Source organism: Ips typographus, unplaced genomic scaffold, assembly GCF_016097725.1.
Source record: "Ips typographus isolate SLU unplaced genomic scaffold, UJ_Ityp_2.0 IpsContig58, whole genome shotgun sequence".
Lineage (NCBI taxonomy): Eukaryota > Metazoa > Arthropoda > Insecta > Coleoptera > Curculionidae > Ips > Ips typographus.
The window spans coordinates 645779-670754 of record NW_028098576.1 but is presented as its reverse complement, the minus strand read 5'-3'; the positions used below and the strand labels follow the sequence as shown (position 1 = coordinate 670754).

At 32.5% G+C, this 24976-nt stretch overlaps 2 long non-coding RNA genes across 14 annotated transcripts in view; both read right to left on the bottom strand.

Annotated features, from left to right (window-relative positions):
* Positions 1-1527: 1527 nt before the first annotated feature.
* LOC145739827 (uncharacterized) overlaps positions 1528-24976 on the bottom strand; it is a 156592-nt gene continuing 133143 nt past the window's right edge. Inside the window, exon 2 of the long non-coding RNA XR_014181225.1 lies at positions 1528-4072. This is a non-coding gene — a long non-coding RNA (uncharacterized LOC145739827). The remainder of the gene's footprint in view (positions 4073-24976) is intronic.
* LOC145739828 (uncharacterized) lies at positions 4578-24917 on the bottom strand. Of its 13 annotated transcripts, none has more exons than XR_014181231.1 (5): positions 24738-24917; positions 24465-24648; positions 6818-6935; positions 6226-6488; positions 4580-4621 (listed from the first exon to the last, which is right to left on the bottom strand). It is a non-coding gene; the product is annotated as an uncharacterized LOC145739828 (long non-coding RNA). The 13 variants fall into 13 exon arrangements; XR_014181226.1 differs by having other exon boundaries at positions 24453-24648; positions 24738-24916; XR_014181229.1 differs by having other exon boundaries at positions 6226-6398; positions 24453-24648; positions 24738-24916.

Here is a 24976-nt window from a genome sequence, read left to right as displayed (position 1 = left end):
CCAATAATGAAATTTTAAAGAAAATCAAAAGAAATAAATAATTTCTATGAAGCACCCGAAGATATGCGTGTACAAAATGGAACTGGAAAAATTACTGAAGCACAAGAAAATTGGTGATTGTGGAATCGTCCAACACAACACCATACCATGTTATCATTTTGCAATTATTACTATTCAGCTATGATAGAATCAAATGGAACTATAATGATTCTTTGTGCAAAGTGTTACCGTACATTAAGTAATACGTTTTGGGAAAAAGTGGCATACAATGTTAAAGATGTAAGTTTAATGTTGGTTCACGAACATACTAAATGCCACTTAAATTGCAATATTTGTGCTGTAGATACGTGCAATAATGATAATTCTTTAATATGTTATTGGGGAGAAATTAGTAAGCGTCGAGAAATTGTAAAGTTATGGAGCGCACGTGATAAAGATTAAATATTTTATAGCGATTGCGAAGACGTTTCACCACCTCAACTAACCAATTCAATGATGGCACCATGCGAGATTTCCTGTCTTCTGAATTTGCTCGAACTTCTTTGGGCCATTCAAGTGGAGCAACTTCCTTTTTACCTGATATTACAATGGTTAGAATTAACGCAAGTAATCATGCAGAACGAAAACAACTTAGCTGGCAAACGCTCATTAAAGACCTTTTTACTACCACTCCAGAAAATAAAGAAGCGAATCAAACTAGAGGGGAGCAACAAATTCAACGAATACACAATTTCATTTCCGAAGTTCGTAGATCTCTTAAAGGAGCACGACTACTTCACGACATTTTGCCAAACGTCACTAGAACCGAATCTGCAGCAATGCTTAAAGCAACAATGGGAACAAAATATTGTCACAAGTAGATTTTCGTTAATACTAACTACTACTAATACGTTAATTACTTGGTCAGCAAATAATCGGCCACTGACCGAAACAAGTCGTCGACCACTTGAATTGCAAAATAAGCAATCGAACCTTTTAGAACGGAAGCTAGCTAAGGTGTTGCAATCGCCGGTCAGCAATAAGTCATCAATTGTTCGGACAATGATCCAAGTGCTTAGACAAGCAATTAAGAAATTGAACTGACTAAGGGATCGCAATACCTTACAATAAATAGCCGAGAAATTTGGAAAGAAGGTTAGTTAGAAATTATCCGCGAAACTAAACGGTTCGGTCGCGAAAGTAAGGGAACTCTACCCTGACACTTACCCTCGTCCAAAATGGTTTGTGAATTAATTATCATGTAAGTACAAACTCTATAATTTGAATTAAACAACTTATGTCTGACAATGCTTTTTATAAATTCAGTTTTCATTTAATCTTTCTCTATTAGTTTCTCTATGAATAAACGTTGTTGTTTTGTTATCCAATCTTTGAGTTTAACTTTACTACGACCCCAGCCTACACGTCCCCGCGTTACGACTAAAAATTAGATCGTGACAATATAACGGTGGATCTTCCACACTGACCTTGTCCACATCCTCCGGTTTGTTCCTGGGCAAGCGGGTACTGCAAATGTTCACGCTTCAATACAAGTTGCTATGGATTTATTTAATTCTGAGTTGGTTGAAAAAAGTATAAATGATATTTATGAGTGGATAAGTAACAAAATTCCATTGTATGCAGCTTTTCATGGTAATACAGATGATTATTATTAATCTATTGAAGATTCAGTACAAGTTTTAAATGAACTTCTGCATTTTCAATATAATAATGATGAAACAAGTATTTTAAATTTTTTAACTGATTGTATTATTGTTATTGATAAAAAAACTTCCAAAAGTTAATACTATACATATTTTAGGACCTCCTGGATCAGGGAAATCTTATTTCATAGATTGTTTAATTCATTATTTTTTTAACTTTAGTCAAATTGGAAACTTTAATAAGTATACTTCATTTCCATTACATGATTGTGTAAATAGACAAATTTGACTATTTAATGAACCAAATATTGAGCCAGGGGCATTAGAAACATTAAAATTATTGTTAGGTGGTGATTCGTGTCCAGCAAAAATTCAGTAAAGGGTGTCTCAGAAATAATTTCGTTTTTGGATCTGTCCTATGGCGCAATACGCATGTTTCGGAGAAAGGAAATAGTTGGCAAACGTTTGGCAACATTGCTAAGATTTAGTTGCAATGGAGCGTTTTACGGGACCGCAACGTGCTTTTTGTGTTCGTGCGTTTTATAAAAACAATGATTCTTATGTCCTTGTGCGTCATTTGTACAGGAATCATTTTAACATAGCAAGAATGAGAGATGTCCCAAGTGCAAATTTGATTAAATATTGTATAAGAAAGTTCGAGAACAGTGGAAACACGATGACTAGTAAACCGCTTGGACGCCCAAGGTCAGCGAGATCGAACGAAAACATTGAACGTGTACGCCAATTCGTTAACGAGGATCCCCGGCAATCATTAAGATTGCGTGCAGCGTCTTTCATTTTGCATAAGTCGACTGTTCGTCGCATTATTCGCAAGGATATGCATTTCCATCCATACAAGATTGTTATCACACAAGAATTAAAATCGCAGGAGCCCGCTAATCGATCAGAGTTCTGTAGAATAATGAGAGAGGACTTCAACGGTTGCAACAACATATGGTTTTCTGATGAATCCAATTTTCACATTAACGGACATGTTAACAAACAGAACTGCCGATATTGGGCCGAGCAGAACCCGCAAAATCTTTATGAGACGCCATTACACTCGCCTTATTGTCTGGGCTGCTATGTCAAGGCAAGGAATCATTGGCCCGTATTTTTTTAAGGACACTGTTACATCTGAGCGCTACTGCCACATGATTAAGACTTTTTTAAGTCCTGCAATTCAGAACCATGGTGGCTACAATAGAAACACGTTTTTCCAACAAGATGGAGCGACTCCTCATGTCACGAATGCTTCCTTGGCTGCTCTTGATCAGTTATTCCCAGGGAGGATCATCAGTCGCAGAGGAGACATTAACTAGCCACCAAGAAGTCCCGATTTGACACCAGCAGATTTCTTTTTATGGGGACACCTCAAGAGTAAGGTAGTAACCCCACCGCCACAGGATTTAAGAGAATTGAAGCAAAAAATACCAGATGAAATTAACGCTGTTCCTCGTGCAATGCTTCAGAGAGTGATCGAAAACTTCGGTTCGAGATTACGAGAGTGTGAAAACATGAACGGTGCTCATTTATCCAATACTCTTTTCCATAAATAAAAATTTAATGTTGAGGCTTTCCTTTGGTAATAAATTTATTTAGAAAAAAATGTTTATTGCATATGTTTTTTTTTATTGCATAAAATAAGCAAATGTTTTTGAAACACCCTTTATAAGAATGATATTCTAGACACGCCCTAAATAATCTGCCTCTAAAGAAAAAAAAGGTTTTTTTAAAAAAATTGTTTTTGGATCATTTGGGTCAATTAACTTGTCCGAGAAAACCCATTCATCCTGGCAAGTTTTAAAAGAATACTATTTGACATTCATTATTTGAAACTTCTAAGTAACATTGTATATTAGGTTATTAGGTGTAACAACAAACTGGTTCTGTCACCTTTGGATTCAACAGCACGCTACAACAAGGAATGTGTATTATTTTCCAATTGATGGAATGGTTTAATGAAAACCAGGTGGAGAGCTTGAACAATTTTGTCTGCTCGAAAAAGGCATCTCCGTCTTTCATAAACGATGATATTTCTGCCGTAGACAAGTGGTGCACTTTGTCAAAAATGTGGAAGATCTAACTTTGAAACAAATAGTTCAGATAGTGATATCAGTTCCTTGTAGCAATGCTTATGGGAAAGATTTTCAACTTAATGAACCAGTTATATAACTGAAATGGTGAAAGCAGAACTTTGCATACGTTCTAGCATTATGCCCTCCTGTCCCGAATTGTATTCACCGTTAAGTGATAAACCAGAACTTTTAAAGTCTGCAACATTTAATACAAAATACTATTGTAAATGTTGACATAATATGCAATTAGTTAAGTTTTAGAGTTCGTTCTTTAATAAAGTTTTAATTTGGATTTATAAATTTTTTGTGTGTTTTTAATTATCTTACATAAAAAAGCGATTGAAAAATCACCTAGTACCTATTAACCTCTCGAAAAATTTTTGTTTACTGTGTTTTTGCTCCCCTATTTTCCAAGAGGCGTTTCTTTTATAAAAAAGGTGGCAATCGTATTTATTCCTCGATTGATTTTGCTGCAGAATGTCAATCAGTTGAAAAGTAAATCGTACGTTTGATAGATATAAATGGTTGATTGCTGGTCTATGTTCACTCCCAATGTCAACTTCTGCACAGTTACTCAGTTCGCCATGCGTAGATTGACATTAAAAAGAATGACACTTTTCCTAATACTTCGCCATTTATTCGGACATTAAATGAAAATTCTTGAGCCAAATATTGTGAAGATGTCGAATCAATAAATTACGGTAACAGTAGTAATACGTTTTCATTAATGTGGAACTAAAATATATGTTCTCGGTAATTGCTCAATGCTGCATATGGCAGAACAATAAAGCAAAAAAACTACCCACAACCCCCGCCTCCATCTTCAATTTATTAATAAAAAAATAGGAATTCCACTCTCACCTGGACGACTAGTTTTGCTTCTCACCACCGGGACAATGTCTGGAACAAAAAAATATATTAATTTTAGTATGTATTTTGAAACCAATTTCTAAGCTTGCAAAACAAACACTTGCTTCTGCGATTTTTAAAAGGTGATTATTTTATAAATAAAACATATCTGTATAAAAATCTGCGTTTGACAGTCCTACGCCTAACTCACAACGTACCACAAAATTTGGTTCCATCTGTACTCAAGTCTATGAGTTGGAACGTATTAATAGCGTCCCAAAAAAAAAAAAAAAATTTACTATACCACATCATATCAGTTCCTAGATTCCGTTAAAGCGTCAGTTCAACAATGGAATTTTAATAGTGACAAAAAATATTCGCGGTTTTAAATTATAAAGTGTTTCCATTAAAAAAAAATCAAATGTTTGTACCATAGTTCAAAAACCGACGACGCTAGAAATTTACTACGCCACTGGATTCTACAGAAAATGTTTTAAAAATCCGTTTTAACTTCTTCAAAAAGTTTAAATTATATCTGAGATACCTCAAAAGTGATATTTTTCAATTGTTCCCTAACAAAAAAATGTTATGAGAATTCTGCTGTAGCCATGTGTAATTTCAAACAAAAGTAGCAAACTAGTTTTTGAATATACGATTACCGCACCTTAACAAAAAAGATGGTACCTACAAATAAGCGTAATAACCAACAAACATTTTCAAAAACTTTTAATTCGATGCGCATTTTATTGCTAAATAATTATGGTGCAAAAACATACTTTAAAACAACATTATTAAAAAGACCTTAAAAAACCTATTATACAGGTTGCTTAAATTTGGATAAACAAATTTGAATTTATTTTTCTTCAAAACCGCGGCAGATATTTTCATAAATCTTTGAAGGTAACTGTCATCAATACGAGTAAAGCACGTTTCGCAATAAAAAGCGAGATGCAAGTCATGACGTTGTATGTACCGCTATGCAATTATATGAAACGTAGGGTTGAGCAATTGCTAGCAATTATTTTTCATTATTCTACTCCGAATACTATCTTTTTCTCGAATTAATTATAGAGAAAATGTAACTTTGGCGTGAAAACGCCGGAAATGCTTATTTTTAAGGCGCTGTAAAACTCAATACAAACAAATTTCAAAAGCTACGCAACTTCAACAACGAAAGGTAAATTCGGTATTGTGATGGTGGCTTAAGGACATAGTGAGGTCGCTGGATGGAATCAGACCAATGTACTCAAACCTGAAGTAGCATTAGCTTTAAAACGATGCAGCGTCAAAAAACTAAAACTCACTTTAGTATTTCGTAAAAAATGAGATCGAACAAGTGCTCCCCGTTCTGGACGGTAAAGCTAAGAAACTTTTTTAAGAGAAATTCGGATCACCTGAGTGTCCAAATTTATCTTGAAAAGAATTTCGACCATAGGAAACAGCAGTTCAAAACTCTGACTCTTACAGCGTTTTGCCTTTAGACTATTTTTTAACTAGCCTTTGTTTATCGATCTTTTACGTTATGTCTGTATTATATTGTCACGATAGAAATAAATCAAATTTATTTCACTTGAACGGAAACATTAAAAAATGTGGAATTCATATTACCTACTTGAGCGGAAACATAAAAAATGTGGAATGCGGTTAAAATGTACCTGCACTTATGATGCAATAGCTAAACTATGCACCGGAGGAGTATAACCGGATGCTGGGTTGTAACATATGCGAAATAGCGAGGGTCGACAGGTCGTCACGAGTGGTCGGCTAAAAGAGACTAAGTCTGGAAGCTTCTCATTGGTGGAACCAGTGTTTGGCATGAAGTTATATCCTAGAGGGATAATTTCAGTCAGTCCTGCTTTGCCGACCAGAAACTCGGAAAATGGCGCTACAAGTGACAAGCCTCTCTCCAAGATTCTATCTTCATTAGAAGTGTAAGTATTACTATTGTACTTTATTTTTGTGTATTGATCTTACACCTATTTAATTATGATTTTATTAGAAGTTAGTAACGTTTTTATAAGATTAGTAAACCGCTTATCTTATTAGTTAGTAAGTTATGAGTTGTTTAGGTTAAGGAACTTATTTAATAAAATTTAATGGTGTGTAACTGTGTAATGTGTTTTATTTCACACTGAAACGAGATCCCAGGCAGTAAACTTGCATTCAATTCAACACGTCACGTTAGTCGTGGCAATATAATACCTTTAAACGTATTAAACCTATTTTATTAAAAAAATTATTTTTTACCTACTGAAAATTTTATAATTTGTCACTCGCAACGTTACGGAAATGGCCGCCTCACTTAATATACTAATTAAGCAAATCCTCTAGTTTAGACAGCTTTTATTGTCCGTATGTCAAGGTGCTAGAAATTAAATGGCGATTATGTAGAAAAGTTAACAAAGGTCTAATAAAAAAATAATCTTAAAAAAAATTTGATTTATAGAGCATTTTTTTGTATGTCAAAACGGCCCTTGCTTAGTAGTTGCCTGAAATAATGATGTAAGTAACCAGACAATAGTGTGGTTTAAACTTCAGATCATGCAAACATTACTTTACACTTCAACTCATTAGAGGAAAACGGTGTTCCATATCTATGCAATGTTATTGTCATGTTATGTAAATTTGGTTGGCAATACAATCACCTCTGTTATGACATGAAACTAAAGTTATAATAATCAGACTATACCTCATTATTACTATTACTTTAAACATGTCTTTAGACAACAGTACATACATGGTGTTTTCTAACAATTGCAAAAAATCTTAATCATCGATTATACATCAAGAAATAATGCCAGTTTGCTATACAGGTAATTCAAATTCGACCCTCACCATTGGGAGAAAGTTTAAATTGGGGCAAAGTTGCGTCATTTAAAGCTCAACCAAATGCAGTAGTAAACATTTTGATTTTCCGAGTACTTCCGAAGATATTAAAAAAAAACTGAAAATTTTAATTTTTAATTTTATTTATTTCTAACCTTATTTGAAGAAATATTCCAAAACTAAAAGCATCTTTTCATTGCCACTTTTTCCCAGCTATTCGATGATAGATTCATATTTGCCGGCCGACGTTTTTTGGTAGCCATCATCAACTTTCTTTTTTCTTATGGGGGCCATATTGGATTTTTAATCCACCAAATAGTACGTTTTATGCTGATTTTAAGCCTGGTTTATAAAACAAAATTTAAATTTAGATTTAGATTTAAATTTAGTAGTAAATTTAAATTTAGCTGTAACTCAAAAAAATATGGTGTTCATAAAAGAAATATTTCAAGTCTTAAATCAATGACTACTAAACGCCAAAGTTGTCATTTGCACTCATTTGACATCAAAAACTCTCAAAAATATTAAGTGACATTCGGGATTCCCACATACCCAGTGTTGTGATTTTGGAATACACAAACACAAAAATAGAAATTGGAAAAACTAAATATTACTAGGCTTCAGTTTAACCGTTTAACAGTGACCTTTAGCTGCCAGGAAAAACCGTAACCAAATATTCAAATTCAAAACACAAATCAGCTGATTGTGTCATTGGGGACGCTTGCGCAGTAGCAAGATAATTTAACTTTAGCCTTAACTTTAAGAAAATTTAGAATTTTAAGTAAATCCAAGGTCAGGAGATACAGCTAAATTTAAGGTTAAAGTAAATTTCATTTATGAACGTCTTGATTTAAAACCACTAGTCTTATTCTTAAAGTTACTAAATTTAATGCTAAATTTAAATTTTGTTTTATAAACCAGGCTTTAGTGATGTATAATCAGTTATGATTTGCTTCCTAAATAACAAAACAATTGAATAAAAACTAATTTTACCTTTGTTGGCTTTGAGGTTATGAGAGGTTTTATGAAGATTACTTGGTAGTACTTGTCACACGCAATTGGCCTGAACATACTTAGACACAATGAAGAAAAATGAGGCAATATTATTTTAAGCTTCAACACAAATTTGGTACTAAGTTAATAATATGAGAGCAAACCAACTGTAATCAGTAAGCCAACAGCACCACATAACTTTATTTAGTTAAAACTTAACCAAAACATAGCTTGATTTGATGTTTTTCAAAATTCCATATTAAATTATTTAAACTTGCAATTAACATTACAAAAAAAATCAATTTGCCAAAAAATGAAGTTCCTAAAATGATGATCTTTCTCTTGGAAACATAAATGACCGGTTTAAGTTAGAGATGCTACCAAATCTCTTCTGATTAACCTAAATTCTGCAGCAATCCTTGTATAATAATAACATTTTCTTTTCTAGATACATTTTTAACTTGACTTGCTCTAATAATCGTCCGAATTATCGTGTTTGACAAGTACTGTCAAATAATGACATTTCATAAAACGTCTCATTAACTCAAAGCCAACTAAAGTAGAATTAGTTTTTATTGAATTTTATTTTGTCATTTATGAAGCAAATCATAAGTCATTATACATCACTAAAATCAGAATAAAACTATTTGGTGGGCTAAAAATTCAATATGGCGCCCATAAAAAAAAAGAAAATTGATGATGACTGCCGAAAAACGAAATGTCGTGTGGCAAATTGGAATCTATCATCGAATAACTGGGGAAAATGACAAAGCAAAGATGCTTGTAGATTTGGGATATCTCTTCAAATAAGGTTAGAAATAAATAAAAACAAAAAATCAAATTTACAGATTTTTTCGGATATCTTCGGAAGCACTCGGAAAATCGAAATTTTTAAAACGGTATTTGGTTGAGCTTTAAATTGCGCAACTTTACCCAAATTTAAACTTTCTCGTATCTCATAGGGTTTCTGAGATCCCAATGGTGAGGGTCGAATTTGAATTACCCTGTATAGATCATATTTCAAAAATGGTTTGTTAAAGAAATACAGGGTGTTTGGAAGAAAATCATTTATTTCTTCAGTATCGGTAACTGTTTTCAAGCAAATTATCTCACCGCTCAGTACGCTAACCCTAATGAAGATTCACCGAGTCAGCACTGTCAGCAGATCCCCTCCACAGTCAGTGCGGACATTGGTCATTTCCATATTTTTTCTAGTTAGTCGGTAAAATTTATTAATCTAGTTAAGACATATTCTTTAACTGTATCTTTTGGTATTATTAAAGCTTTTTAAAAAGAAGTCTTCTGGTGCGTGACAGTTATTTGGCGCAGTCGGTAGGATATTTGGGGTCGATCGTATCGAACGATAGACTTTCGTGTTAACGATTTACCGAATATTGAATTTTTGAGACTTTCCGTGCCGTGGTGTGTTGGATCTATCGAAGACGCAGCAGCCATTCAAGAAGACTGGGACTTGGAACCAAATCGTCCAGCTCCGCAAGGATAACGTTTAGAAGAGGACTCCATTGCCAAATTTAGACCGTTAGCCTTATAGTACAATACCAAACGCAATGAAGATATTGATTGTTTGTTTTATGTAAGTACAATTGTTTGATGTCTTCCGATTCTGAAACCGAAGGTTCACTTGAAACCGACTCTCAAATTTTTGAAACAGTTAATCATAAATATAATATTTCTTTAAAACCATCCGTTTTATCAAACGTTACAAATACATTTTCACAAAACAGTAACCAAGATAAAAATTTAGAAGCAAATATGTCGCAAGCATTTAACTCTGAATATCTCAAATGTGTTCCTGTTTTCGATGGAAACCCGAACGATCTGAATAGATACTTAGCAGTTTGTGAAGCCATTATAAATGAATTCTATGATAATACAAATCCCGGAAGCTTTAAAAATGTCTATCTGCTAAATTCGTTAATTTCGAAACTACAAGGAAATGCTAAGTTAGTTATTAATATACAAAACGTAGCTACTTGGTATGATGTAAAAAGTACATTGACTCGAAATTTTGCAGACCAAAGAGACGAAAGCTGTCTGAATCGCGATCTTGTTATGATGAGGCAAAATCCTCATGAACCTCCTCAACAATTTTACGATAGAATTTTAAATATTTTGAACTTACTGTGTGCATACATTGATCTTCATGAAACTACTGGTTTAGCTAAACAATTAAAACGAGATCTATATCAAAATCTGGCTCTTAAGACATTCCTTTCTGGATTAAGAGAACCGCTAGGGACAACATTAAGATGTATGAAACCTGTTTCTCTTAGCGAAGCTTTACAGTACGTGTTGGCCGAAGATAACGCTCATTATTTTCAAAATCCATCCTTCAAACCACCTATTAAGAATTCCTTTGGACCAAATGCTCAAAATATGACACCAGCACGCCCACACATAAAGCAAAATCAACCAATTCAAAGACACAGTAGTTTCCCAATGAACTTTCCTTTTAATAATGGAAATAATTTTAACAGAATACAAAATTCATTTCCCACTGGTCCAATTCCAATTCAACCCAGACCTCCAATGAGGCCTCAAAGATATTTTACTAATTCTCAAGTATTTGGCTCACCAAGACCTCAAAATTCCAATTCAATTCGTAATACAAATGTGTTTAAACCTAATCCAAATAGACAACTTGACAAACCAACTCCAATGAGTTTATGCACTAGAAATAGTTATTCAACCAATCGTTTTCCACGTTTTCCTCAACCTTCCACTTCTTATAACCCACCTGCAAACCAGAATTTTATTTCTGAGGAGTTATATAACACAGAAATTCAACAAGTAAATAACATGGAAGAACAGTTTACCGGAGCAGTTTCTAATCAATATGCATATTTTTATGATGAAGAAACAGGTCAATATTCAGTAGATGAAACCTCAAATGACACTGAGTTGAACCAAAATACCTGTGACATTGACAATGAAATTGCAAATTCAAATTTTTCAATAACGCCTCTCGAGAACGAACAAACTTAATATCACCACAAACGCCTCAAAAATTTTCATTTAATTTCAACAGCTCAAATGCAAGTGAATTAGCTTACATTGTTTTTCCTGAGTATAATATTAGAGTGCTCATTTATTCCGGCTCAACAAAGTCATTCATTGACCCTGAAATTGCATTTAGGTTTTTTTCCAAATTCTATAGTAAACGATCCATTTATTGTATCAACAGTTTTCAATCAAATTCTAGAATGACTTACAGTGCAATAATACCTGCATCTAAACTTTTCAATCTACCAGAAATTTTAAATTGAATTTTATCTATTTAAATTTTCATGAATTATTTAATGGACTTATGTTTTAGACATCTCAAACAGTTATAAGCTAATGTCGATTTTGAAAGCAGTTTCTTAACAACTCCTTATACTAAAATAAAAATATCATATCATAAACTAAAAAATTCCCAAAATTTAATTAACTGTGTCGCCTCGAACCTGACCAGGTTATTAAAATTCGAACACTTCATATAAAAAATCGGCGAAATAATTATACCTCCCTTACCAAAATTTTGATAACAATTGTGAACTTCCAGAAAGTCTCAGTCGGATCATTTAATCCTGAAGAAAAGTCAAAATTTTTTAAATTAATTTGTGAATATTCAGACATTTTCTATCGCGAAAATACCTCCAGTAACTTTTACGAGTAAAATCAAACATAAAATTCGTACTACTGATGAGATACCAATATACACAAAGTCCTATCGATATCCCTTCATACATAGAGCCGAAGTTGAGAGACAGATAAAACAAATGCTTGATCAAAATATCATCAGACCGAGTAATTCTCCGTGGTCCTCACCTATTTGGGTAGTACCGAAAAAGTTAAACGCTTCGGGAACACAAAAATGGAGAGTTGTTGTTGATTACCGCGGTTTAAATCAGAAAACCATTGATGATAAGTATCCCCTACCTAACATCAATGATCTTCTCGATAAGCTCGGAAAATGTCAATATTTTTCGACACTTGATTTGGCGAGTGGTTTTCACCAAATCGAGATGGATCAAGACGATATTGAAAAAAAGCCTTCAGCACTGATCAAGGTCATTATGAATATACGCGCATGCCATTTGGTTTGAAGAATGCCCCCGCTACCTTCCAGCGAGTAATGGACAACATACTTCGTGGTCTCCAGAATGAAAAATGTGCCGTATATCTAGATGATATAATTATTTATTCTACATCCTTACAAGAACACATCGAAAAATTAAAATCAGTTTTCGATCGTTTACGCGAATCCAATTTTAAAATCCAACTAGACAAATCAGAGTTTCTGAAAAAGGAAGTCGCCTATCTAGGACACATCGTTACCCCAGAAGGAGTGAAACCTAACCCAAACAAAGTAGAAGCTATCAAAAATATCCCATACCAAAAACTACAAAACAAATAAAAGCATTTCTCGGACTTTTAGGATATTACAGACGTTTTATAAATAATTTTGCTAAATTAACAAAGCCTTTGACAAAGTGTTTAAAAAGGGGTGCAAAAATCGAGCATAACACCGAATTTATAGAATGTTTTGAAAAATGTAAATCCTTGCTGACCAATGAACCTATACTAAAATACCCTGATTTTACTAAAACATTTAACTTGACCACCGACGCAAGTAACGTTGCAATTGGCGCTGTTCTATCACAAGGCAAGTAGGACAAGATCTCCCTGTAGTTTATTTCGCGTCGCGCACGCTCAATGCTCGGAACAAAATTATTCTGTTTATAGAAAAGGATATTGTTAGCCATTGTATGGGCTCCGGAAATATTTTAGACCTTACATTTTCGGACGTAAATTTAATATTCATCACTGACCACTAAACCGCTTCAGTGCTTTTTTTCTCTAAAAGATCCAATTCTATAACTTCTTCTTTGGAGAATCAAATTGGAAGAGTATGACTATAATTATTATGTACAAAAAATGTAAACTTAATAGTAATGCCGATGCTCTTTCAAGAATAGAAATCCCCCGCCAATGAAACTCATCATTTATTAGATAACACTGATACTAATAATTTGGATAAAGACCAACCGCAACAAAATAATTCTGAAATAGATCAAATCATTCAAGACGCTTTAAAAACACATTTTCCCTAGACGAGACTGACAACGTATCACTTATCGTACATACGGACAACGACAGTATAGAATCCCGAGTTAATGAACCCCCCAGTACCTTCAGTTACGCAAGAAAATGAACAACCAGCTGATGACGATGACGTGATCGGTTGCATTCAAACCTTGAAAATCCTGTAGTAGGTATACCCGTGAGTAATCACTGCAGTTAACTTTGGTCAAAATCAAATTATTTTCAGTTTAGTATCACATTTCTCAGCAAATCCCAAAATTACAATTTTGTTTGAAAGAAAAAGAGAATACATGTTCAATTATCGGAAAACAACTTTGAAATTGATGTTGTAAATTTTGTCAAGGAATATGTATTACCAGGTGTTCAATATTACATTTATTTTGAAAACCCTGATATATACGAGAAATTTTTCAGCCACAATTCAAAATATTTTAAATGGCCGTCATTAACTTTTAAGATGTCTTAAAAAACTAATTGATGTAACCGATAAACGAGTATTAAGGAAATAATTAAAAATATCCACGAAGGAAAAACGAACCACCGAGGTATTAATGAAACATACCAACGTGTTTAAAAACAAAATATTATTGGCCCAATACCAAAGACGCTATACAAAGTTTCATTAATGATTGCGATATTTGCCAACAAAGCAAATATGAGCGTAATCCAATCAAAATAAAATGAATTATAACACCAACAGCCAGTAACCCTTCGAAATTGTACATCTTGACACTTTTTACTTTGGAACAATCTAATTTTTTGACAATCATTGGATAGTTTTTCCAAATATGCGCAAGCCTATTTCCTAAATTCGCTTTCAACCACAGAAATAACGGACAACTGATTCAATTTTTTCTCTCATCATGGCATTCCAAAACAAATCATCATAGATAATGGAACCGAGTTTAAAAATTCAGTTGTGACCGAACTTCTCGAGTTACACAAATCAAAATCCATTTTATTTCACCATACCACCCTCAGTCAAATGGACAACTAGAAGATTTCATAGTACTATTATCGAACATATCCGTTTACTTGACACTCAAGGTTTTGCTAAAATATCAGTTCGAATGAAAATGCTTTACGCTATTTTATTATATAATCATTCATACATTCTTCAACGCAATTAAAACCTATCGGACGTTGTAAATGGTCATATTTGTAATGACGACCCATTTAATCTTGAAATAGATAAAATTCTAGTAAACGATTACATTAATGACCATAAAGAGGAAAACAAAATTATTGTATTCAAAATTGAATTCAGATCATGAATAATAAACAAAAACTCATTGAGAAAAGGACATGAAAAACGAGACGAGACTAATATTTTTCAACCTGATCAAAAGGTATACATTAAGAAACACATAAGACAAAAAAGTGCTAATAAATATTCTAAACCTGTTAAATTAACTGGAACCACACCCTGTAAGAAAGGTAGTTTCTACGAACGACAACCAAAGGTTCACATGGATAATTTAATTTTAAATTTTTTCTGCCAAAAAAACATACTCATTCGACTAATTCTTGGTATTCAATTTCAGATTAACTGGAATTCTCGGATTTGAAGAAAAATTGCCATCAAGAAACTTGATAACAATCCTGGAATAATTCCACTAAAACTAGGATCAGCAAGAGTAGAAAAATATTCCACGAACTCTACATCTTTTACGACTTGAATCCAATCATTGAAGAAAATTAATAACTTAAAAATGAATCACTACTACTTCAACAACTTGTAGAAACAAATGAAGATTATCAATTTGAGATTTCTAATATCTAAAAATTCTTAAATTTGCCGAAAATAGAGTCGACACAAAACTTTTCTGAAATTTTGCCTCAACCCTAAGAACCAAACGAGGACTAATCAATACACTGGGATCGATTTTTCAAATCAATCACAGGTAATTTAGATTATACTGATGGCGAACGATATGAAAATTGATTAACCAAATTCAAACAAATCAAATTAATTATCAAAACAATACGTACGCAAAATTCTCTAACCGTGGCCTAATAGATAAATTCAACGAAACGGTTCAGCAGATAAAGGCATAACGATAAATTACTTGAAAACACGACTTCGTCAGATTTCATATTTGTGGAAACGCAAACTCAACGTTGAGAACGCGAATATGATAACCGACGTTGCTAACCAACTGATAAACATGTTTGAAATATTCACATCAATTTTGCAAGGCATAGAAAACTCTATCTCATTTTCTATGCTACAACAAATGCATCGTCTATAATAACACAGCTGATTATATGTCGAATTGCTCAAAATAAAGCAGTTCTTAGGAAAGGAATGAATTTCCTTGAAATTAAATAAAAATACTATGCATTTATTATTAAATCCATCAGTATTAAACGCTTGATCTACGGAAACAAAGTTGTATATGTACTTCGAAATACCAATCTCATTTTCTGAAAGTTTTAAATATTATCACTTATACCCAGTTCCTATACTAACTGAGAGTCAGTTTCAAGTTATAGTACCGCGTAATAAGTACTTAATAAAAAACCAATTGTACTTGCATATTCAACAACCCCTGCAAAGAAATATATCCTGAGCATTTCTTTGCGCAAATCTGGGACATCGAACCTTTAAAGGCAAACAATCCCTGTGAAATCCAACTGTTGGGAATGAAAGATACTTCAAATTGCCAAAAAATGCCAATCAATCTATCTGGCACAATGATCACACGATTAGAAAACTCTAACCAATGGATTTATAACGGTACCTACTGAAGAACGTTCAAATTGAAATGCAATTCACAAAATGAAGTTCAACGACTGATCATGGGAACTTACTTGTCGAAGTACCTGTAAGCTGCCGATTTAGTTCATCCAAAGGCACGGTAACCAACATCAAGTTTTTTGTTAACCAAACTCAACCCCATGTTGTTTCCTGACCTGGTCAACAAACCATCTAATCACACAAAGTGCCCCAAAAACTTCATGGAAATTCAGCTCACCGAAGACATGAATCTTGATGACCTAAAATCAATAAAAACTCAAATGTTGAATAATCAGCCGTTTCTATCTACAGAACAATATCATATGTACCCCAGTGTGTATGGACCATCGCCTGTTCCTGCCTTATGATCATAGTGGTAGCCTACCTCATTTATAAGAAGATGGAACGATCCCGTTGTTTGCCAAAAGCAGAAGTAAACCAGCGGACAAAGAAGCTAAGGATCGTTTTTAAAATAGAGCTAGCTGATGTCCAACTACCTCACTAACCCTCGTCGTGGATCTCAGGGGGGAGGAATTATCTCACCGCTCAGTACGCTAACCCTAATGAAGATTCACCGAGTCAGCACTGTCAGCTGATCCCCTCCACAGTCAGTGCGGACATTGGTCATTTCCATATTTTTTCTAGTTAGTCGGTACAATTTATTAATCTAGTTAAGACATATTCTTTAACTGTATCTTTTGGTATTATTAAAGCTTTTTAAAAAGAAGTCTTCTGGTGCGTGACAGTTATTTAGCAGATTTAATTTTTTATTTTCAGAAAAAACATCTCAATTTCATAATGCACATTGATAGAGAAATTGGTATGTTTTTTCTGACAAATTTGTAAAATTGTGAATTTGTTATTTTCTCGAAAACTGTGACAGGTACAGAAAAAACTAAAGAAGCAAAAAAGTTTCTAAATTAACAGGAATATTTCATAAAAAAATCATTGTGGCACCATTAAAAGTTTGTGGAAGGAGAAAGGAGGCCTTAAACCCCAAACATAACACAGAACTAACACTCAAGTATTTCATTAATTTCATAACAAAGCATTTTTGAAATATGGTTTATACAGTTACAAATTTGATGCAAAAACATTGCTATCTCAGAAACTATAGTTGATAGAGCTTTAGTTAAATGAAGGCAAAGTTGCGCATTTGAATGCTAAATAATTTGGTTAATTTTTTTTTTATTACTTCCGGAGATATCCGACAAAGAGCGAAAGTCAAATTTCTATTTTATTTTTTTACTACTTTATTATTGATTATTTTGGAAAATCAATGGCACCTTCTGGAGGCACTTTTTTAGGCTCGTTAAGAAAATAGTTAGTTTTCAGCTCCGACGTTTCGATTTTTAGATACCATCATCAACTTAAATTTTTCAATACGGACCTGAACTTTTTATTTGGTTTTTTAGTAGCTACAGACCTCTTGAAACTAATGATGTGCCACACTTGTTAAAAAATTATATCTGCTGTACTTAAGTACCTATTTTTTTTAAATATGCCTTTGGAATTCATATGTTGTCATAATGAGTAGATAATTTAGTTTGACATGATTTAAGAATTAGGTTTTGCTCTAACACTAAAAATAAAGTTTAAGCTGTTTCATCAAAACTCAACCTCCAAATCAAACATGTGAGTATCTGAAAAATAAATAATTAACCAAAAACATATTTTTTTAAATTAATGAATTGAAAAGTACTATAAGAAACTCTCTTTTTTTTATTATATTATTTAAACTACTTAAAGTACCAAGTACGTAATACATTAGATATATTTTTTTGACGTGATATATCATTGGTTTCGGAAGGTCTCTAGCTACTAAAAAACAAAATAAAAGTTTAGGTCCGTATTTGAAAAATTAAATTAAAATAAATTAATTTAATTAAAATAAGTTGATGATGGTATCTAAAAAACGAAACGTCGGAGCTGAAAACTAAAACTATTTTCTTGAGGAGCATAAAAGTGCCTCCAGAAGGTGCCATTGATTTCCCAAAACTTTTTCGGTTTTTGTCGGATATCTCCCAAAGTATGAAAATTTTTTACATTTTTTCACCAAATTATTTAGCAATAAAATGCGCAACTTTGCCTCAATTTAACTAAAGCTCTATCAACTATAGTTTCTGAGATAACAATGCTAATGCATCGAATTTGTAACACCCTGTATAAATAAACTGGCATTATTTTTCGATGTAGAATAGATTTTTAAATAATTTTTTTGCAATCATTAAAAAACACCCTGTATAATACATATTAATTCAATGTTGAGCAATTCGGTTTACTAAAGTGTATAATGATGTTTATTGTGTTAAATGTAAAACAATAATGAAAACAGCAATACATTTCATTTTAATGTTAAGGTGGATTTATGCAGGATGTTAAAATAGAATTAAGCTAAACTAATTTAGTACTAAGAAACATCAACATGTGTAATGGCATCTGGACATTTATGCAACTGAATTTTCTATTAAGTTTAGTTAAGTTAAATTAAGAAGTTGGTCAACTTTTAACTTTCTTAACTTAATATTACTTATTATTATTATTTGCTTATAGCACAGCCTGAATAGGATTTGGACAAATGACAAATGTCAATTACATCTTATCTTGATTAATGTTTTCTTCCTTTGTCAGATTTTTCCGACAAAGGGCTCTGTGGGCCTAATGCCTGTTTCCCCCACACTTCCAAGACAAATTTAAGTATGTACCGGTTGACCCAATAAGGACTGTTTCTCGGCCATATCTCGGGAGCCGTTCGTCGTAGGACTTTGGTGTAAAAAAAATTATTGGGCCATGAAGAATTCCTATTTCCTACAACTACCCTACTAGAACACTTACACATAACATAATCCTCAAAACTACTTTAGACTAACTTTTTTTTTAAATATGTTATTTTGTAAATACTTTACCTAGTTAAGTTATACTTTATTTTGTAATCATATTACAGTGTGTATTTCTTATCACATAGGCAGAAAGACCAAACTGGTCGATAGCCTGTTTCGTTGTAAACGAAATAAAGATTGTATATATATACATAAAATTTTCAGTTATTTCAACAACAAAGATGGTGTGGGGTGTTCAATTGATTTTGCAATAACCTGCTTTAACGTTTTAACGGTTTGACCGATTTTAACAATTTTCGTATCGTTGAAAAGAGCATCCTTTGGGCAATAAGAATCAAACAAAATATAGTTATTTTAGTTGAACCTTTCTCCGCCAGGGGGCTAGTTTTGACACCATGACCCATATACTAAAAAAATCAGAACAATCAAATGAAATGATATGTCCTAATATAGATGTAGCCAAATAACATCCAAATAGGCAGGGAAAACGTTTTTCAAAATCTCGATCCTAACATCAAACATTGGAAAAATTAGATTAATGGGTCTTTGAAAGCCAAGGATCGCGTGGTAAATGTTCTAAAACTATTAAATATTAGCTACAAAATGAATAAGATGTTAAAGAGGCAGTTGTGAGTCTAAATAGAATTTATTTAGGCATTATTTAAAAAAATATATATCATCAGAACATTCATGTTGCTCCAAAGGGACTAAACGGATCCTGAACTTATTAAGTCACTTTAATATTACTCTTGGAATTCTTATTTACTTTTAGTTTAAAAAAGAAGCCTAAAAACCCTAAATAAATAACTATATCCAAATTTCACATACTTTGGAATCATTAACAAAGTTTTTTTGTAAAATTTGAGGCCCCAAATCATTTTGCGTAAAATTTTATACTGTTTTTTTTTTTTCGTTTTTTAATAAAACCCATGAGAGGAAAAAGAAAGAGATCTAATGGCGACCCAGGTGTTCAAAATGGCCTCCGTTATTTTGAATGCACATCTGCAGACGCCTCAATTTCAGCTCTTGGGATGTTCAAGATGGCATTTCTAATTCTTGCAATCATATCCTCGCGGGAAGTTGGCCTTGTTGCAAAGACTATCCCTTAATCCTTCCTCAGAGATAAAAAATCACAAAAAAAACAGTTTAAAATTTTACGCAAAATGTTAAATTTGGGGCATCAAATTTGACAAAAAATCTTTGTTAATGGTTCCAAAATATGTATAATTTGGTTATAGTATATTTATTTGGGTTTTTTAGGCTTCTCTTCTAAACTAAAGGTAAGTAAGAATTTCAAGAGTAATATTAAAGTGACTTAATAATTTCAGGATGCGTTTAGTCCCTTTGGAGCAACATGAATGTTCTGATGATATACAGGGTGTCTAAAAAGTCTGGAATATTGCAAATATCTCGAAAACTGCTGATTTTATTTTTCTCAAAATTTGCGTCTTGTTAAAGTAAATAACAGCGCATGACGTGAGGGTGAAATGAGGTTCGCAAGTATACAGGGTCAGTCACAAAGTATACCAACTTTCTTAATTCAAACCTAACACACTGTATATTACTTCAGATTTTAAGAGTACTCATAAAGGCCAATTCAACGATCTACAGTATTGCTACTTTATTCTTAGTATTAGTCAATTTTATTTGAGGAAATTATGAAAACACTTAAACGTTAAGTAAATTAATTAAAACTAGCCCATCCAAAAAAAAAAAAAAAAAAAAAAAATTTCACACCATTTTAAGTAATAGGAAAATTTGCCAATTAATTTAACATTATATTGACGTTAGCTGTCATTGTTACACCTATCATTGTTATAGGTAGGTACAAAAAAAAAAAAAAAAAAAAAAAAAAATCGTATATCGTTGAATTGGCCTTTATAAGTACTCTTAAAATCTGAAGTAATATACAGTGTGTTAGGTTTGAATTAAGAAAGTTGGTATACTTTGTGACTGACCCTGTATACTTGCAAACCTCATTTCACCCTCACGTCATGCGCTGTTATTTACTATAACAAGACGCAAATTTTGAGAAAAATAAAATCAGCAGTTTTCGAGATATTTGCAATATTCCAGACTTTTTAGACACCCTGTATATTTTTTTAAACAATGCCTAAATGAATTCTATTTAAACTCACAATTGCCTCTTTAACATCTTATTCATTTTGTAGCTAAATATTTAATAGTTTTAGAACATTTACCGCGCGATCCTTGGCCTTCAAAGATCCATTAATCTAATTTTTCCAATATTTGAGGTTAGGATCGAGATTTTGAAAAACGGTTTTCCCTGGCCTATTTGGATGTTATTTGGCTACTTTTTCATAAAGAAAAAGTCATATCATTTCATTTGACTTTTCTGATTTTTTTTTTAGTATTTGGGTCATGGTGTCAAAACTAGCCCCCTGGCGGAGAAAGGTTCAACTAAAATAACTATATTTTGGTTGATTCTTATTGCCTCTTTCGAATGAGAATGCTCTTTTCGACGATACCAAATTTGTTAAAATCGGTCAAACCGTTAAAAAGTTAAAGCAGGTTATTGCAAAAACAATTGAATACCCCACACCATCTTTGTTTTTGAAATAACTGAACATTTTATTTAACCAAAATTATAGATAAACTGGTTCTCTTTCAAAATGAGAAAAAAACTTTTTAGTTTATTATGAGAAATTTAGAGAAAATGCGATTTTAAAATTTAAATGGCAGTTATGCCGTCTGGTGGTTATTTTTAGAACTTGAAAATATTTTCCAGCGATTCTTCATGGCCGATTTACCCAATAATTTGTTTTACACCAAAGTTATAGAACGAACGGTTCCCGAGATATGGTCGAGAAACAGTCTCATTGGGTCACCCGGTACAACTAACTAAGTTCAAGTTGGAATGTGACAGATCCGATGCAAAATAACTATGCAACAACAGTCTAAAGTAAACTTATCTGAGATGTCCTTATAATCTACTTAGCCAAAGTTGGGGAAACTGACATAAGTGAATTGAGCAAATAACAAAACACAAAACCAAAACTGTAATCAAACAGTTAAGCAAAAGGTAAAAAATAACCTTTTATCTATGAAACAAATTAGTACAACAAAAGTACAAATGTACCTATCAATGAACTACCAAATGATATGATTACAAGCTAATATAAAGCTTGTTAAACAAAAAATTATGATTCAAAAAATGATTTGTATTATAAAAAGAATTTAGCTAAACAAAATGCCTGGAAAACTATTTCCGAGATCTTAGACAGTAAGGAGGACAACTTTGTTAGAAATTGTTCTGATCAAATACAGGAAGCAATTTATTTTAATAACATAAGTACAAAAAACCCAATTTGACAATGCCGATAAACAAAATAACTTGGTGAGACACATGCATACAGGGTGTTACAAATTTGAGGCATTAGCGTTGCTATCTCAGAAACTATAGTTGATAGAGCTTTGGTTAAATGGAGGCAAAGTTTTTATTGCTAAATAATTTGGTAAAAAAAGTCAAAACATTTTCATTACTTCCGGAGAAGTCAAATTTCTATTTTATTTTTTTACCACTTTATTAGCGATTATTTTGTAAAATCAATAGCACCTTGTGGAGGCACTTTTTTATGCTCTTCAAGAAAACAGCTTTAGTTTTCAGCTCCGACGTTTCGTTTTTTAGATACCATCATCAACTTCAATTTTTCAAATAAGGACCTAAACTTTTTATTTCGTTTTTTAGTAGCTACCGACCTTCTGAAAAAAATGATGTGTCACACTTGTCAAAAAAGTATATCTAGTGTATTACGTACTTGGTACTTAAAGTTTTTTTAAATAAATTAAGCAATTGAAATTGATATGTTGTCATAATAAGTAGATAATTTAGTTTGATATAATTTAATAATTAGGTTCATTGCTGGTTGGTTTTTTGGTGAATTATTTATTTTTCAGATACTCGCATGTTTGAATTCGAGGTTGAGTTTTGAGGAAACAGCTTAAACTTTATTTGTAGTGTTAAAAAGAGCAAAACCTAAATCTTAAATCATATCAATCTAAATTGTCTACTCATTATGACAACATATAAACTACAAATGCATTAAAAAAAAACAAGTACCTAAGTACACTAGGTATAATTTTTTGACAAGTGTGGCACATCATTAGTTTTGGGAGGTCTGTAGCTCCTAAAAAATGAAATAAAAAGTTCAGGTCCGTATTTGAAAAATCAAAGTTGATGATGGTATCTAAAAAACGAAACGTCGGAGCTGAAAACTAAAGCTGTTTTCTTGAAGAGCATAAAAAAGTGCCTCCAGAAGGTGCCATTGATTTTCCAAAATAATCAATAATAAAGTAGTAAAAAAATAAAATAGAAATTTGACTTTTTTGGTTTTCATCAGATATCTCCGGAAGTAATAAAAAATTTTTGCCTCCTTTAACCAAAGCTCTAGCAACTATAGTTTCTGAGATAGCAATGCTAACACCTTGAATTTGTAACACCCTGTATATTTTTGGGTCTGGTGCGATATAGGTGCAACCATATTTTTGTTTTTTTTTTTTTTTGATGAAATTGATGTCATATTGTTTATTTAACTTAGTTCTACCCAAAAACGGGTGGTTGGAGCTGTTTGTTGGGAAAGGAATAGTAAAAAAATGCCTTTGAAAGTGGTCAGGTTACAAAAAGTACATGAAGGGTTTAATAGTTAAATAACTTGAAAATTTGTAAATTAAATAAGTATTTTTAATTTTTACATGCAAAGTGACACTTTACTATCTATAATTACAGTTGACAATGTTAACCTTAGTGTCAGATTCAAGGTCAGATTAGTACAAGGGGCAATGTTTATTTTTTGTAAATGTATTGAAAAAGATGCATGGTAACCTAGTGCTAACCAGAGTGGCTGATTCATATATGTAGCAATAATTATTAAGATCTCAAAAAGAGAAAAAATATGGAAACTTCCATTTTAACAAATTAAAAATCAATTTTTAGAATGACTTTACTAATTTTGAACAGAAAAACAGTTCTGTTTGACAACATTGCTAGGGTTGTTAGGCACCAAACAAAATGTTCAACAATCAGGCGGGTGGTGCTGGTACCGATCAAAAACAAGTCATTTATGTTTAGTATGGAGAATGCCATAGGAGTTTTTCCTGTGTGAAAGTGATTCATCCACCCTTATTTTGGTAAAAGTAAGTTAAATAAACAATCTGACATGGATTTCATCAAAAAAGAACTAAAAATAAGGTGGCCTCTAAATTGCACCAGAACCATATTTTTCTTAGCTGTTAATTTCATGCTGAAAATTGAATGTAACTACAAACCTTACTTTCATTTAGTATAATTCTAACTTGCTTTAATTTAACGTCTGCATAAACCCACCTTTAATTTAAGTAAAATCAGTTAACTCACCTTAAAACTTACTTTTTTATCCACCATTGTAATGTAGTTGCAAAAATTGCACATGATTTGGCTCTTCAACTTTATTGATATGTTGCACTTCTTGGTGGGTAATATGGGCCTCAAATAGGACAATTTCTTCAAAGAAGTTGTGCTTTCTCATCCAGATGAAAAATGGGAAAGTATTCAGCATATACGGGATAAGATTCTGTAAGATTTGTTAAATTTGTAGTAATGCAGCCATGTTGGTTACACAGGTTATGTATCAATTTGCCACTGTAATCAGTGTTCTCTTACCTGCGCAAGCAGCCGTTGTATCCATTGTGCTTATGCATATCAAAAACTCTACATTTCTACATTTGATTTTAGTGTATAATCTTCGTCAATTATTAGATAATTGTAATATAAATTAAAATAAAGTACAATTATTTTAAGCTGCATGCTGCATGCATGGCAATTTTTTTGACAACACGACAAAAAGCTAGCAATGCATAGTGACAAGCTGACAGCTGACAAGTCGGAAGTTTAAGGCGTAT